At 47.5% G+C, this 16,593-nt stretch overlaps 1 protein-coding gene across 1 annotated transcript in view; it reads left to right on the plus strand.

Moving 5' to 3' along the window:
- HS6ST2 (heparan sulfate 6-O-sulfotransferase 2) overlaps positions 1-16,593 on the plus strand; it is a 945,195-nt gene that overhangs the window by 463,720 nt on the left and 464,882 nt on the right. The gene's annotated exons all lie outside the window — the stretch shown is intronic.

A 16,593-nucleotide genomic window follows, 5' to 3' on the forward strand; every position in this document is an offset into this window, starting at 1 on the left:
CAAATGCGCTTAGAGTTCGGGCTACTAAACGAAACATTGGGCAGACTCTACACATACAAAAAAGTACGGTATCAGATAAAACAAAATGTAGAAGAAAATAGTCTCAACTAATTATTATGGCAGGAAGTGGAACAGGACAAATATTCGCCAGCCTATACATTTTTGGAGCATGCGTTAAAGGTTACCTGCACTACTAATCCCTGGAATAAATATATGCCCTACCAAACATTCAAGTTAACATTAAACAAGGCTGCAAAGATCCACTTGCTGCTGATTGATAAAGGCATTTTTTCCAAAAGAACTCATTCTTGGACAGTGATCAATAGTGAAAAAATACTGAAACAAGTGGCCTATTTGGACTCCACTTGCTCCACTTTCAATTTCTCCTATCATTCTTCCCATATTGTGACAATTTGCATGAGACACAGGGGCAAGCAAAGCCCCCAAATCCTTACAAAATGTGCAGCTTGGGTACTGCTAGCATTCAGAGATACAAAACCAGGGACCAGTAGCTTTTTATCTGAGCACACTTTGAGAGGAACCCTGGCTGGTTAACTACATTGCAACCCCTTGTTGCAATGCTGCAGAATAAACAGAAAGACCATTTCAACAGCCAGCATTCCCTGGTAAGATCGTGGTACCTTACTGCATCAGTGAACCATGATTTTATGGAAACCTTGATATGATTAGAGTGTCTAAAAAAAGCAGAAGCTGTTGAGTGTAATAGAAATTTACATAGGCTTAGAAGAAATCGCTTTGTGCAAAGGTGATACATTACTGGAAAGACATGTTTATATCCACTTCTGTACTGCTGGAATTATGAGGCTATGTCTTTGATAAGAACTATATGGAGAGCAGATCACATGATGTAAACCAACCATAACATTATTTATTTTGCCATAATCATTCCTCAGGTTTACAACAAATTTATCAAACTATTTACTTCACTAGAAGAAGATGATCAGAATATTAGAAAACGTAACAGTTCTATATACCAGTATAATGAAAGGATAAGCTGTACATCTTTAGTAACTTTATAATATGTAGTTACATATGTCCCAGTTAAACTCTTTAAACAACTTGGATGGAGAAAAAAATAATTGATTTAGGATAATAAATTTCACAAATGTCTTGCACAAAACAATGCTGAATCATAGATGAGAGAGTTTTTTTCTTGTTATGATTTTAACACCTACAACTAAGAGGTCTGTTTTTTATCTGACCCTAATCATGATCTCCCAAGATGGATGAAGATGTGAATATTGACAAACATTTCCACCCTTGCTTGCCACTTCTAGTTTTTCAGCTGCCACTCTATATGACAACCAGATTCTCTTGAATTCCTTTGGTATGATCTGGGTAGCAAGTTGGCTATATTATAACATTATGTGACCAGACTCCCGGTCAAAATGAAATATAAGTGTCTGAAATATATTTTGAAATATCTATAGCTTACCACATATTCTGGAGGTGAACAAAAATGTTCACACTATTTTGTTCTTAAGATCTTTCTACTGATTGTCTGTTATACTCTTGTTAAAGTCCTGTGCTTGGAGAATATCTGCAACCAGTCCTTGCTTTGTGCAACTAAATTACTGTCGCAACAACTATCCAAATCACTGTGTTCAGACAATTCAGTTGTGCTTGAGGCACATTACAAACAGGAGAGATTAGTCTTCATAGTCCTTGTACTTACTGTTAGACCTGGCATCTTTGGCGTGATTACCCCTATCTTTTTGCCTCTGCCTCCTGTATTTTTGATGCTGTGCTGGATTTCGTTTTTGCTGGTTTAGATGCTTTGGACACTCTGCCACTGCTGCCCAGTGCCAGAGTGTAAGTGCTCCCTATGTAAATTGTTATTCCGATTGGATATACATGTTTGGCATATTTGTATCACCATGAAGTCCCTAGTAAAGTGCACTGGGTGTGCCAGGGCTGGTGATGACAAATTCTACTAGTGGGCCTGCAGCACTGATTGTGCCACCCACAGGAGTAGCTCTAAAATGGTGTCTCAGGCCTGCCACTGCAGCGCCTATGGGCAGTTTAGAACTGCCATGTCCTCCTGGTCAGTGTCCCCACTGACCAGGCCTAACCCTTCCCTTTTCGTGCACCTCAGTCACCCCTATGGAAGGCCCAAGGTACCCCCCTGGGCAGGGTGCAGTGTATGTGAAAGGTAGAGCATGTACTAGTGCAGGTACCATGCTCTGGTAGTGAATTACAGCCATTTTCGTTTTTCACTATTGTAAGGCTATCTTGCTCCATAGGTTAACATGGGGGATGCTGGCTACAGTGGTTAACAGCATTTCTTCCCATAGGAACAAGATAGGACATAAGAATCTAGTATCCCTGAACTCAGAATTTAATAATACATCTTTTAGGAAAGGTGGTTTTTAAATCCTGTGTTTGAGAACAGCACTTTTAGAAAGTTGCTGTTCTCTTGTCTGACCCTTCTGTGTGCCTGGGCCTGTTTGTGTATTGACTGTCTGGTTTGTGAGTGACAGGGGCTGGGGAATTCCCCCAGAGGCTGGATGAGTCAGCACTAGGCTGAATGAAGCAATTGCAACCTGAGTGGTGGGAGGAGTTAGCACCTGGGCTGAATAGGGCTGTGCCTGCCTGCCACAATGCTGGCTCCACCTCCTGCAGGGCGGCTGAGGACCCTGCCCCTCACTCTGAAAGGAAGATGCAGCCAGCAAAACAAAGTACTCAGGATCCACCCAGAACTGGTTCAGACCGGGCTCAGGGCCCACATGCACAGAGAGAACAAAGACTTTAGGGGTATAAGTACAGGACCCCTGACATCAGAAAATTAGATCATCCTGGAAATCAAGAAGGAACCTCTGCCAAGGAGAAAGCTGACTCTGAAGAAGGAAGACTGTCCTGCTGTTGCTCTGCTGGACTGACCTGCTGTTGCTTTGCTGCCAAGGAGAGGGGAAGGACTTTGCTGTGAGCTGTGTCCCCTGTCTTGAAGGAATCTCCAAGGGCCTGAGAAGAGCTGGCTCCCTGTTTTGAAGTCCCAGGAACAAAAGGGCTTCACCCCCAGTCTCCTTGAACTCTGCTGAGAGAGTTCTGTCCTTCCTAGAGTGCTTGATCCAGTTGTGGGGCCTCTGGAAGTTGAACCTGAGCTGGGAAGCTTGAGACTAAGCTGAGAAACTTGTGAAGCTGAAAAGTGTTGCATCGCTCGCTTGCGGGGCGCATCCCCGACAGTGCGAGAAGTTCCCCGCCGCTACGAAGGTCGAGATCGGCGCAGCACCTGACATCGCTGCCGGAGCCGTCGCACCCTTCGTTTGCGGGACGCACCAGACCGGTGCGGGAGAACCGAACATCGCTGCGAGAGTCGTCGCAGAGCTTGTCGTCGCTGGGTGAGATCGCCGCACCGCTTGCTTGCGGACCGCATCACGTCGCTGCGAGCATCGTCGCAGAACCATCGCATCGAGGAGCTACGAGAGAGAGGATCACCGCTGGACCGCGCATCGTCGCCCCGGAGATCGTCGCAGCCCCTACGAGATCATCGCATCGTGCCTTTGCGAGAACAGACTTCCTACGGAACCTACGCACCGGAATCTACGCAAGCTGCCTTCCTCCCCATACAGACCGGATTCGTCGCAACACGCCCGCTGCTGCAGCGGGGCTGTCGCATCGCCTCCCCAGGGTCTCAGGAGTAACGCATCGCTTGTTTCCACCGCACCAGCTTCCTGCTTGTGGAACTTTGTTGCATCTAAAAGGTACTGTGAGTAAACGTGACGCAACTGTGAACTTTTCACGCATCTGTGGATTATTTTAACGCAACTTAAAGAACTTTGATTACAACCTGAAGAACTCTTTTGAAACCATATCCTTGAACTGTGTATGTTGGATTTTTGTTGTTTTGGTCTTGTGTAGTTTAGAATAAATATCTTTATTTTCCTAAACTGTGGTGGAATCAGTCTGTGGTGTTTTCACTGTGTTACTGTGAGTGTTGGTACAAATACTTAACGCATTGCCTCTGGTTAGCCTAGACTGCTCAGGCCAAGCTACCTTGAGGGCGAGCAGGGGTTATCTGAGAGGGTTATCTCCTTGTCCTGACTAGAAGCAAGGGTCCCTATTTGGACAGTGGTACCTACCTCTGCCAACTAGAGACCCCCAGTTCTAACATTGGTGGTCAGGCGGTGGGATTTGAACTTGTATTTGTACTTGACCCACAGTAATTGGTGTACATCACTAGTGAGTGCAGACCATTACGCCACCGCATACTACTGGTTTTTGAGTTTTTGAATTCTGTTGTTGAATAACTCTTCGGAAAGCATCATGTCTCTGAATGGGAAGGCACCCAGTGAGAGGGCAGAAGTGGAATTGGAGTTTGCCATTGGAGATTTGTATTCATACAAAGTTGAGCAACTTAGGAAATTCTGCCTTGAGTTTGAGTGCCCCATAAAAAGCGCCTACAGGAAAGAGGAGCTGCAGAGAATCTTGAAAGCCCATTGGGAGGCACAAGAGGGAGATGATGATGTGGATGTAGAAAATGCTTTTCAAGGCAAAGATCTGCCAGTGGGCAGAGTAGGCTCAGGAGTTGGCAGCAACCACTCCAGTAGGGGCCTCACCCCAGAAGAGTTACAAGAAAATCAAAGAATAAGAGAATATGACTTGGAGGTCATGAAAATGAAAATGAGGCAATTGGAAGTAGAGAAGGCGGCGGAGGAGAGCAAGGATGCCCGTGCCTTAGAGGAAAAGAAATTGCTTTTGGCTCATGAATTGAGAATAAAAGAGCTGGATCTGAAAAACAAGGAGGTGGATGCCAGTTCTAATGGTGGCAGCGCGCAGCCAGTGCATGGGGGTAAAGTATATATTCCCAAAGACCTGGTACAGAATTACCATAGGAGTGAGGATATTTATGCCTGGTTTACTTCGTATGAAATTGCATTGAAGATGAATGATGTGCCTGACAAGTATTGGGGGGCGGGCCTGTGGAAACATTTTGAGGCGTCTGGGAGGAGTGCTCTAGAGCCTTTAGAGTTGACAGGTGCCATGACCTACCCCAATATGAAGGAGGCCTTATGTCTCAGGTATGGCCTTACTCCAGAGCAGTACAGACTGCAGTTTAGAAACTCCAAGAAGAAAGAGTCTGAGACTTGGATGGAGTGTGTGAATGGGTACTCGCGTGCACTGGAAGGTTGGATGAAGGGCAGTAAAGTAACTGATTTGAAGGGGTTGTTGCATTTAATCAGTTGGGAGCACTTGAGTAGTCTTTGTGTTCCAGAGCTGCGCCAGCATCTTTTAGACAGCAAGCTGACCGACCCCATTGAGCTTGCTAAGGAGGCGGACCGCTGGACCAGTACCAGGGTCCACAAAGGAATTGTGGGTACCACAGCCAAAGGTGGGCAGGGTCCCCAGCAGAAGAGTGGGGGGGACAAGGGTAACCAAAAGGAGTTCTCACAAGGGCCCCAAAGTAGTTCCCCGGAAAAGGATTCCCAAACCCCCAAGCCTAAACAGCCATGGCCCTCTAAGGGTAGGCGGGACAAGAGAAATAACCAGGGTCCCCCTACCTGCTATCACTGCAACGAGGTGGGCCATATTGCTCCGAAATGTCCCAAGAAGAAGCCCGCACCCACTGGTGCTCCCGCCCCAGCGTTAGCTAGTGTAGCTTTGGGTGGGGATTTGGTTTCTAGTGACTGGGGAGAGCTAGCAGTTATGACCCTTGTCTCGCTAGGAGACCAAGAGGTGGTCCAGGAAACCTTACTGCCCTCTAACACTAAGAAATATGGGCAGAAGGTGACCATCAATGGGAGGGAGATTGAAGCTCTGAGAGACACCGGAGCCAGTGTGACATCCGTGAGGTGTCAGTGGGTGTCTGACGAGCAAATCATCCCTGGTGTACTCCGCCCTGTAGTGGCCGCTGACAGCTCAGTGCGCCTCTGCAAGCTAGCGAAGGTTTCCTTTGAATGGGGAGGAGTCTCTGGTCTTTTGGAGGTAGTTGTCAGTGATGCCTTGCCTGTGGACTGTCTGTTAGGCAACGACCTGGAGAGTTCTCCATGGAAAGACATAGAACACCGAACTCACTTGGAGATGTTGGGTCTGCCTGCGTGGATCTGCGTGACCACGCGTGCTATGGCAGCCAGTAAGGGTGAATCAGCAGAACTGGAGCCTGAAACAGTGGCCCAGAGACCTGCCAGGAGAGGAAGAGGCAGAGGGCGCGGTAAACCAGCCCCAGCCGTTCCCACGGTCCAGGAGGAAGCAGAACCTGAGGGGGATGCCCTGGAACCTACAGGGGAACAGGTGGCCGAACTGGGAGACCTACCTGAGCTGACCCATTGGCAGCAAGAAGGTGGTCCCTCCAGGGAGGAGTTCTGCAGGGAGCAGATGGAATGCCCTTCCCTCATTGGTCTGCGGCAACAGGCTGTAGATCAGGCAGCAGGTGGAGCAGTCAAAGATCACTATGTTTACTGGGAAGGTGACCTACTTTATAGCGAGCCTAAGTTTGCTGAGCCCGGTGCAGCCCGTGTGCTGGTGGTACCCGAGCGCTTCAGAAACTTCCTAATGGGTCTGGCTCATGACGTGCCTCTCGCAGGACATCTGGGGCAAGACAAGACCCTGAACCGGCTTGTCACCCACTTCCACTGGCCCCAGATGAGGAAGCACGTCGGTTCCTTTTGCAGATCTTGCCAAACCTGTCAAGCTAGTGGCAAGACTGGAATGAAGTTGAAGGCTCCCCTTCAACCCTTCCCAGTGGTGAGCACCCCTTTCGAGCGGGTGGGCATAGATATCGTAGGGCCCCTGGACCCCAAGACAGCCTTAGGCAACAGGTTCATCCTGGTCTTGGTGGACCATGCCACCCGGTACCCGGAAGCAGTCCCTCTCAGGACAATCACAGCACCCGTGGTGGGCTGTGCATTGATGGGGATCTTTTCCCGTGTGGGGTTCCCCAGAGAGGTGGTCTCCGACCGGGGTACCAACTTCATCTCTAGGTACATGAAGTCTCTGTGGGAGGAGTGTGGGGTAACTTATAAGTTCACCACTCCTTACCACCCTCAAGGAAACGGGTTGGTTGAAAGGTTCAACCGGACCCTGAAAGGTATGATTATGGGCCTAGCGGAGCCCATGAGACGGAAGTGGGACGTCTTGTTACCATGCCTGTTGTTTGCCTACAGGGAGGTGCCTCAGAAGTCCTTAGGGTTCAGTCCCTTTGAACTCCTGTATGGCCACCCTGTCAGAGGACCTCTCTCACTGGTGAAGGAGGGTTGGGAAAAGTCCCGTGGGAAAACCCCCCAGGATGTGTTCAGCTATGTGCTGGCCATCCGCAACCAGACACAACGCTTCAGGAAACTCGCTCAGGCGAACCTGGAAGCAAGCCAGGAAGAAATGAAAAGATGGTACGACCAGAATACCACTCTGGTCGAATTTCAACCTGGGCAGAAAGTGTGGGTGATGGCGCCAGTGGAGCCTTGCGCGCTCCAGGACAAGTGGTCTGGGCCATACGAGGTGGTGGAAAGGAAGAGTGAGGTAACCTACCTGGTTAACCTGAAGACTCCCAGGCAGCCCCTGAGAGTTTTGCACGTGAACTGCCTCAAACCACACTTTGAGAGGTCTGAAGTAACCATGCTCATGGCTACAGATGCAGGAATGGAAGAGGATAGTGATCCTCTCCCTGACCTCCTGGCAGTTAAGGAGCACGATGGGTCAGTGGATGGTGTGGTCCTCTCGCCCACCCTGACCCCAGAACAGCAGAGCGACTGTCGCCAAGTGTTGGGTCAGTTCTCCTCTCTGTTCTCCCTGACCCCAGGAGTCACCAACTGGTGCGTCCATGACGTGGACACTGGAGACAGTCTGCCTGTGAAGCAAAAATTTTACAGGGTAGCTGACAAGGTCAGGGCCAGCATCAAGGAAGAGGTTTCCAAGATGTTGGCGCTAGGGGTGATTGAGCCCTCCAGCAGCCCCTGGGCTAGCCCAGTGGTCTTGGTTCCCAAGAAAGCTGCTACCCCCGGTGGCCCCCCAGAACTCCGGTTTTGCGTGGACTACCGTGGGCTCAATGCGGTCACGAAGACTGACGCACACCCTATCCCCAGAGCTGATGAGCTCGTGGATCGGTTGGGAGCTGCCAAGTACCTCAGTACATTTGATTTGACTTCAGGGTACTGGCAGATTGCCTTAACTGATGGGGCCAAAGAGAGGTCAGCATTTTCAACGCCAGAGGGGCACTTCCAGTTCCGTGTCATGCCCTTTGGGTTGAAGAATGCCCCTGCCACGTTCCAGAGACTGGTTAACCAGGTACTGTCCGGGCTGGAGGAATTCAGCGCCGCATACCTGGATGACATTGCTGTGTTCAGCTCCACGTGGGAGGAACACTTGCAACACCTCTGCGAAGTGTTGAAGGCTCTGCAAAAGGCAGGCCTCACTATCAAGGCCAGCAAGTGCCAGATAGGGCAGGGATCTGTGGTGTATTTGGGACACCAGGTGGGGAGCGGCCAGGTGGCGCCCCTACAGGCTAAGATTGATACCATTCTGGCTTGGGAGCCCCCCAAGACCCAGACAGAGGTGAGAGCCTTTTTAGGACTCACCGGGTATTACAGACGGTTTGTCAAGGGATATGGCACCATTGTCGCCCCCTTGACAGAACTCACTTCCAAGAAGTTGCCCAAAAGAGTTGACTGGACTGACGCCTGCCAAACTGCTTTTGAGGCCCTGAAGACTGCGATGTGCACAGCACCGGTGCTCAAGGCACCTGACTTTTCCAGTGAGTTCATAGTTCAGACGGACGCTTCAGAGCATGGTGTGGGAGCAGTACTCTCACAAGCCACTGAGGAGAATGGAGACCAGCCAGTAGCTTTCATTAGTCGGAGGCTACTCCCCAGGGAACAGAAGTGGAGTGCGATTGAAAGGGAGGCTTTTGCTGTGGTCTGGGCTCTGAAAAAGTTGAGGCCCTACCTGTTTGGGACTCACTTTCGTGTTCAGACCGACCACAGGCCCCTCAGGTGGTTAATGCACATGAGGGGTGAAAATCCAAAACTGTTGAGGTGGTCCATCTCCCTACAGGGAATGGACTTTACGGTGGAACACAACCCTGGTACAGAACACGCCAACGCTGATGGTCTGTCCAGATTTTTCCGCCTTAGTGAAGAGAACTCCCAAGAGGGTGGGTAGTTCTCCCCACTTTCAGCTGGAGGGGACACGTGTTAGACCTGGCATCTTTGGCGTGATTACCCCTATCTTTTTGCCTCTGCCTCCTGTATTTTTGATGCTGTGCTGGATTTCGTTTTTGCTGGTTTAGATGCTTTGGACACTCTGCCACTGCTGACCAGTGCCAGAGTGTAAGTGCTCCCTATGTAAATTGTTATTCCGATTGGATATACATGTTTGGCATATTTGTATCACCATGAAGTCCCTAGTAAAGTGCACTGGGTGTGCCAGGGCTGGTGATGACAAATGCTACTAGTGGGCCTGCAGCACTGATTGTGCCACCCACAGGAGTAGCTCTAAAATGGTGTCTCAGGCCTGCCACTGCAGCGCCTATGGGCAGTTTAGAACTGCCATGTCCTCCTGGTCAGTGTCCCCACTGACCAGGCCTAACCCTTCCCTTTTCGTGCACCTCAGTCACCCCTATGGAAGGCCCAAGGTACCCCCCTGGGCAGGGTGCAGTGTATGTGAAAGGTAGAGCATGTACTAGTGCAGGTACCATGCTCTGGTAGTGAATTACAGCCATTTTCGTTTTTCACTATTGTAAGGCTATCTTGCTCCATAGGTTAACATGGGGGATGCTGGCTACAGTGGTTAACAGCATTTCTTCCCATAGGAACAAGATAGGACATAAGAATCTAGTATCCCTGAACTCAGAATTTAATAATACATCTTTTAGGAAAGGTGGTTTTTAAATCCTGTGTTTGAGAACAGCACTTTTAGAAAGTTGCTGTTCTCTTGTCTGACCCTTCTGTGTGCCTGGGCCTGTTTGTGTATTGACTGTCTGGTTTGTGAGTGACAGGGGCTGGGGAATTCCCCCAGGGGCTGGATGAGTCAGCACTAGGCTGAATGAAGCAATTGCAACCTGAGTGGTGGGAGGAGTTAGAACCTGGGCTGAATAGGGCTGTGCCTGCCTGCCACAATGCTGGCTCCACCTCCTGCTGGGCGGCTGAGGACCCTGCCCCTCACTCTGAAAGGAAGATGCAGCCAGCAAAACAAAGTACTCAGGATCCACCCAGAACTGGTTCAGACCGGGCTCAGGGCCCACATGCACAGAGAGAACAAAGACTTTAGGGGTATAAGTACAGGACCCCTGACATCAGAAAATTAGATCATCCTGGAAATCAAGAAGGAACCTCTGCCAAGGAGAAAGCTGACTCTGAAGAAGGAAGACTGTCCTGCTGTTGCTCTGCTGGACTGACCTGCTGTTGCTTTGCTGCCAAGGAGAGGGGAAGGACTTTGCTGTGAGCTGTGTCCCCTGTCTTGAAGGAATCTCCAAGGGCCTGAGAAGAGCTGGCTCCCTGTTTTGAAGTCCCAGGAACAAAAGGGCTTCACCCCCAGTCTCCTTGAACTCTGCTGAGAGAGTTCTGTCCTTCCTAGAGTGCTTGATCCAGTTGTGGGGCCTCTGGAAGTTGAACCTGAGCTGGGAAGCTTGAGACTAAGCTGAGAAACTTGTGAAGCTGAAAAGTGTCGCATCGCTCGCTTGCGGGGCGCATCCCCGACAGTGCGAGAAGTTACCCGCCGCTACGAAGGTCGAGATCGGCGCAGCACCTGACATCGCTGCCGGAGCCGTCGCACCCTTCGTTTGCGGGACGCACCAGACCGGTGCGGGAGAACCGAACATCGCTGCGAGTGTCGTGCAGAGCCTGTCGTCGCTGGGTGAGATCGCCGCACCGCTTGCTTGCGGACCGCATCACGTCGCTGCGAGCATCGTCGCAGAACCATCGCATCGAGGAGCTACGAGAGAGAGGATCACCGCTGGACCGCGCATCGTCGCCCCGGAGATCGTCGCAGCCCCTACGAGATCATTGCATCGTGCCTTTGCGAGAACAGACTTCCTACGGAACCTACGCACCGGAATCTACGCAAGCTGCATTCCTCCCCATACAGACCGGATTCGTCGCAACACGCCCGCTGCTGCAGCGGGGCTGTCGCATCGCCTCCCTAGGGTCTCAGGAGTAACGCATCGCTTGTTTCCACCGCACCAGCTTCCTGCTTGTGGAACTTTGTTGCATCTAAAAGGTACTGTGAGTAAACATGACGCAACTGTGAACTTTTCACGCATCTGTGGATTATTTTAACGCAACTTAAAGAACTTTGATTACAACCTGAAGAACTCTTTTGAAACCATATCCTTGAACTGTGTATGTTGGATTTTTGTCGTTTTGGTCTTGTGTAGTTTAGAATAAATATCTTTATTTTCCTAAACTGTGGTGGAATCAGTCTGTGGTGTTTTCACTGTGTTACTGTGAGTGTTGGTACAAATACTTAACGCATTGCTTCTGGTTAGCCTAGACTGCTCAGGCCAAGCTACCTTGAGGGCGAGCAGGGGTTATCTGAGAGGGTTATCTCCTTGTCCTGACTAGAAGCAAGGGTCCCTATTTGGACAGTGGTACCTACCTCTGCCAACTAGAGACCCCCAGTTCTAACACTTACTCTTTGAAGCAGTCAGCTTTTTTCCTAATTACTGGCTCCAGTCTGATTTAGTTGAGGAATGACCTTAAGAATGGTTCTTCGTCTACAGTTCTCGCCAATATAGTCACAGACTTGTTCTCGAACAAGACCCTGTTTATTAATAAGCTTGTGCACTTCAAAACAACTTTATCACATTTATTTATAATGATATTTGTGTAGCAAGGTATACAATAAATAGTGTAGTATTTCACACATTACAGACGAATAAACCAAAATGATGGTAAAGATGGTCAGGCAATAGAAAGGTTTGTGAGGTCTTACAGGCTGATTAATAATTTGGCAAGTGGATGTAAGTCCGGTAGGGGGACTGAGTAAATTACTCCATTGCCCTGAGTGAGTGCCTACTTGCCAAATTTAGATTTGACCACCGAGCCGGCAGCCATTTTTAAAATATTGACAGGAACCGCTGTCATGTCAGCAACATTTCATAAGAGAATAGATAGGATTACAGCACATTGTAGACCAGATTTACAAAGCTTTCCACCTTCAGGGATAAATCGAGAATAGATTTCATCTACTCAGAGAAATATCTTTGTGCATTTAGCCCTCAGAGTTTTGCTAAACCAAATGGTTCCTTATGAGTGGCAGGCATAAGTTATACAGTAACCAAACATTCTGGCATTGGTCTTATTATGGTACTTCTCAGTCTTTAATGTGAGCCAGGGGATGAAGGTGGGGTCCAACTGGACTTATTTTGGGGGTCTGCACCTTTCCTCATCAGTCTTTTAACCAGAGCAAGAGAGAGAGAAAAACAAATAAAATTGGTAAGGATTAGAAAGTGAAATATAGAGAATTGTAATACAGCAAGAAAGCAGGGATTAATTAGAACTTGGAAAAGTGAAATACAGGAGGAGGGATTGTATGGTGGTAAAAAAAGAGACATAAGGCAGGATCTAGACTATGCAGTCTTCGTATTTGGCAATCCCAACATTAGTCAGCGCCAGCTGTGGGCGTCTGAGAAAATCTTTGTGTACCAGCACTTAATATTTTACAGATAAAGCACTGCTTCTGGTTGAGCTGTCTTGGATTAATCCAAAGGTTGGTAGACTGGTAAACAGGATTCAGCTTAGAGGTCAGCATAGACACATACTTTTCCAAGCTTTGAGGTGAGCCAGTTGTTAGCTTTTTGTGTATGTAGTCAGGTGAATAAATGAGACCTGGCAGAAAAAATATTAATAATTAAAAGGGAAAGAGCACTGCCTTGAAGTATTGCACAGACTGGGGAATATACAACCACACCTGAGGGCTCCCGAAAATGTAAAAGAATCTAACATGTCCTTTTACAGTCCAAGTCCCTTCTAGAATGTAGCTCAGCCATAAATGGATCTGTATTTGAAATTGCTGAGTAAATCTTGACTTTAAAACAAAATGCTGAATTTGATAGTTAATTCTCTTTTTAGTAGATTACAGTAGAAGTTACTTTAGATTTTAAAAATATCCTACAATTTACTGTTACGTTTCAGATTACAATTTTGTCGCAGTCCTCTGAGCACTCATAGTAAGTTAAATGTCATGTAATTTATGTTTAAGAACATGTAATAATTTGGGGTAGAAGGGATACAGAGCGGAGCAGTTCGTAGCTTTTCTCTTCTTTTGCCATACACTGTAAATGACAACGAGTCCTGTGCACACGCATATAAGAAGTTATAACACAAAAGGTAATGGTTGTTTGCAAAGGATGACAAAGTGTTCTTTCTTCAAGTGTAGATTTATTGGTGTGTTGCTTCACAGGCCAGCCAACACCATGTTTCATCATTGGGTGTGTAACCCTAGACTTCGTCAGGGCTGGAATTGAACAAAAAATGGCTTGTGTCACAATGTGTTACATAAAATCTTATGTGTTTTTTGTCTTACAAGGATGTAACATGATAAGTACAATAGTGGTTCTTATTTATCATCAAAGATGGAGGGGAACAACAATCAGTTAAGATATGCAATTGGCGAAAAAGAAACTGTCATGTAGACATCGATTTAAAGGACCATGCATAGTGGAAGACAGTGTTTGAGCTTTACCTTTTGTGTTATAACTACGTATATGTGTGTGCACAGTACTTGTTGTCATTTGCATAGATTGACTAGTGTCCATAATTGAGGACTTAGGGGTTTTCCCTCACCTGTTGTACTGCATTAATATCCCACCTTTGGCTACTTTCACGACAGTAGGCAAGCGTCGTATCATACCCTGTAATAACTAACACCCCCTTTCGTCTCCTCTTATCATACACTGTGTTGGAGTTAAAACACTGGCCCTGTTCAGCAGATTGCTTCCTGTTTAGCTGCCTGTTTCAGAGGGTTTAATTTGTTAGCGAAGGTAACGTGCACTATTTATTGAAGCAGCTTTTGCTTACATCCTACTATCTAGGGCAGCACTTCTGGTGAAAGCTGATCAATATTGTCATGAAATTGGTGTGGATGAGGTCAAGGCGGCTATTAATGCATTAGCGTGTGGCAAGATGCCTGTACCAGATGGTCTGACAATTGATTTCTCTAAAGCATACCAGGACGAACTGGCACCCCAACTCCTAGAGGTATATGCAGAGGCATTAGACTCGCCACTATGCGTGAAGCACTAGTGGGCCTACTTTTAAAACCAGGCAAAGACCCCCAGCATTGACAGTCATACAGGCCATAATCACTACTGAATCATGATTATAAAATCTTGGCGAAGATTCTGGCCACTTAGTTTGCGCTGTTAGTGGACACCATCCTATGTCCATATCAGGTGGGATTTATCCCGGGGTACTCCACCAAGCTTAATTTACTCATCCTTTTTTCCATAATAAACCAAATGGAACCTACTCTCCCAGCTGTTGCAGTGTTGTTGAATGCTGAAAAGGCATTCGATTCATTGGAATGGTCTTTTTTATACGCTCTCCTGCAGAAACTGGGGTTGCCAATCGTTTTTAAAAAACAAATTAGCCTGCTATACTCTCACCCTAGGGCCCGATTGAGTGTAAATGGTCTGGTGACAACGCAGTTCCCCTTGACCCGTGGCACTCGGCAGGGATGTCCATTATCTCCACTTCTATTCATTGCGGCGATAGACCTGCTTGCCTGGAATTTCCAGGAACAACACTTACATCGTGGCCTACAGCTGCATACTGGTCCTTTGTTGGCATCATTCTATGCGGACGATATTGTGTTATTTGTCTGCAAGCCTGAGGAAAACCTACCTCCACTTTTGCACGAGGTTACCCGTTTCGGTGTCCACTCTGGTTTGACGATAAATTGGTCCAAGTCTGAGGTGTTTGCCTTGACCTCCTCCACAACTCAGGTAGATATTGAATTCCAACTCAAGTGGTGCACAGAGCCGCCCAGGTATCTGGGTATATACTTGCATGTCGCTGCTGCAGAGGTCATACGGTTAAACTATGGCCCGGCCATCTCGAAACTCACTGATCAGGCTGAAAAATGGATCACACTTCCCTTATCCATCGCTGGTCGTATTGCAATAATGAAAATGGTGTTCCTACTGAGATTTCTGTACCTATTTTTAAATATCCCCATCCCCCTCTCTTTATCATTTTTTCGTACAATAAGGACATTATTGATCAGTCTCATATGGGCTGGTAAACAGCCACAAATTGGCCTTTCCACTTTGATGTTACCATTTGAGCGTGGGGAGATTTGGAGTCCCTGACCTCAACTTATATTACCTGATTGCACAAACACACTTCTCCTATTTTTGGTTTCACCTGAACAATCATATTCAATTTTTGAAAGCAGATACATCTCAAATACACCCTCGACAGCTTACCTCACTTATGCTGATGGGCCTGAAGCGTACTCCGTCGGATATAGAAATGTGGCAACGACATGTTGGGCATGGACCAAACTACAACGCTATGTAAAGTCGGAATATCTCTACTCCCCCCAAGATTCCACTGCCGGATAATCAGTGGATATCGCCTACACTTAAAACCCTCACCAAACAAACATTACTGAAATATAGATTACATACAATGGGAGATTTATTTGTAGACTTCCTCCCATACTTTGTCATTGACATGATATCATGAGGTAACGCAACAACTATGGACATATTTGTATTACATAGAGTGCGGAATGCGCTGTTAAGTATTTTACCAGATTCCAAGGAGGAATGGCCGGAATTTCAGCCATTCATTTTTTTAATTGCATTGGACACTGTCCACTTGGTCTCAAGGCTTTACCATCTCACCCAAACTTTGCAAGTATCGGGGGTTTACATGCTAGACAGGCATGGGAAGCAGATATTGGAAAACCACTTCTTGATGCGGTTTGGACCTAATGCTACTCCCAAACACATTTTGTTTCGTCCAATTTCAGGCACAAATTACTTCATTATAAATATATACTCAGAGTTTATTTGACACCAGCTTTTTGGAAACAAATACATCCCGAGACTGATGGTGCTTGTCCCAAATGTGCTAGGGAGGGCCCAGACTTTGCACACATGACGTGAAACTGCAGTGTGGTACGGAGCTATTGGGAAGAGGTGTTTCGTCACATTTTTTCAATGGGGAGCAGGAGCTAAACCCTAGCCCGCTTTTAGCGTTACTGGGATATGTTAAGCCTCTCCCCGAAAATATTAGACGATTTCTTGCAATGTTATTCCTATTGGCCAAGCGTCAAATTTCCTTAAATTGGAGCAGAAGGAGCCATCCAACCTTTAAGGGCTGGCTTCAGGATTTACAGTATTGTAATACTGCAAGCGACGCTTATGCCACACTGCTGCCGATGCCGTCTAGGCCGAGAGATATATGTCAGCTGCTTAAAGCATATTTGCAAACATTTCCACTTGAAGACACTGCAGAGTAATGAATGAATGAATCAATCAATCAATCAAAGAATTTGTATAGCGTGCTACTCACCCGTAGAGTCTCAAGGCGCTGGGGGAAGGGGGTCCGCTACTGCTCGAACAGCCAGGTCTTGAGTTGCTTCCTGAAGGAGAGGTGGTCTTGGGTCAGGCGGAGGTGGATGGGGAGGGAGTTC

The sequence above is a fragment of the Lissotriton vulgaris genome, chromosome 4_1 (assembly GCF_964263255.1).
Source record: "Lissotriton vulgaris chromosome 4_1, aLisVul1.2, whole genome shotgun sequence".
NCBI lineage: Eukaryota > Metazoa > Chordata > Amphibia > Caudata > Salamandridae > Lissotriton > Lissotriton vulgaris.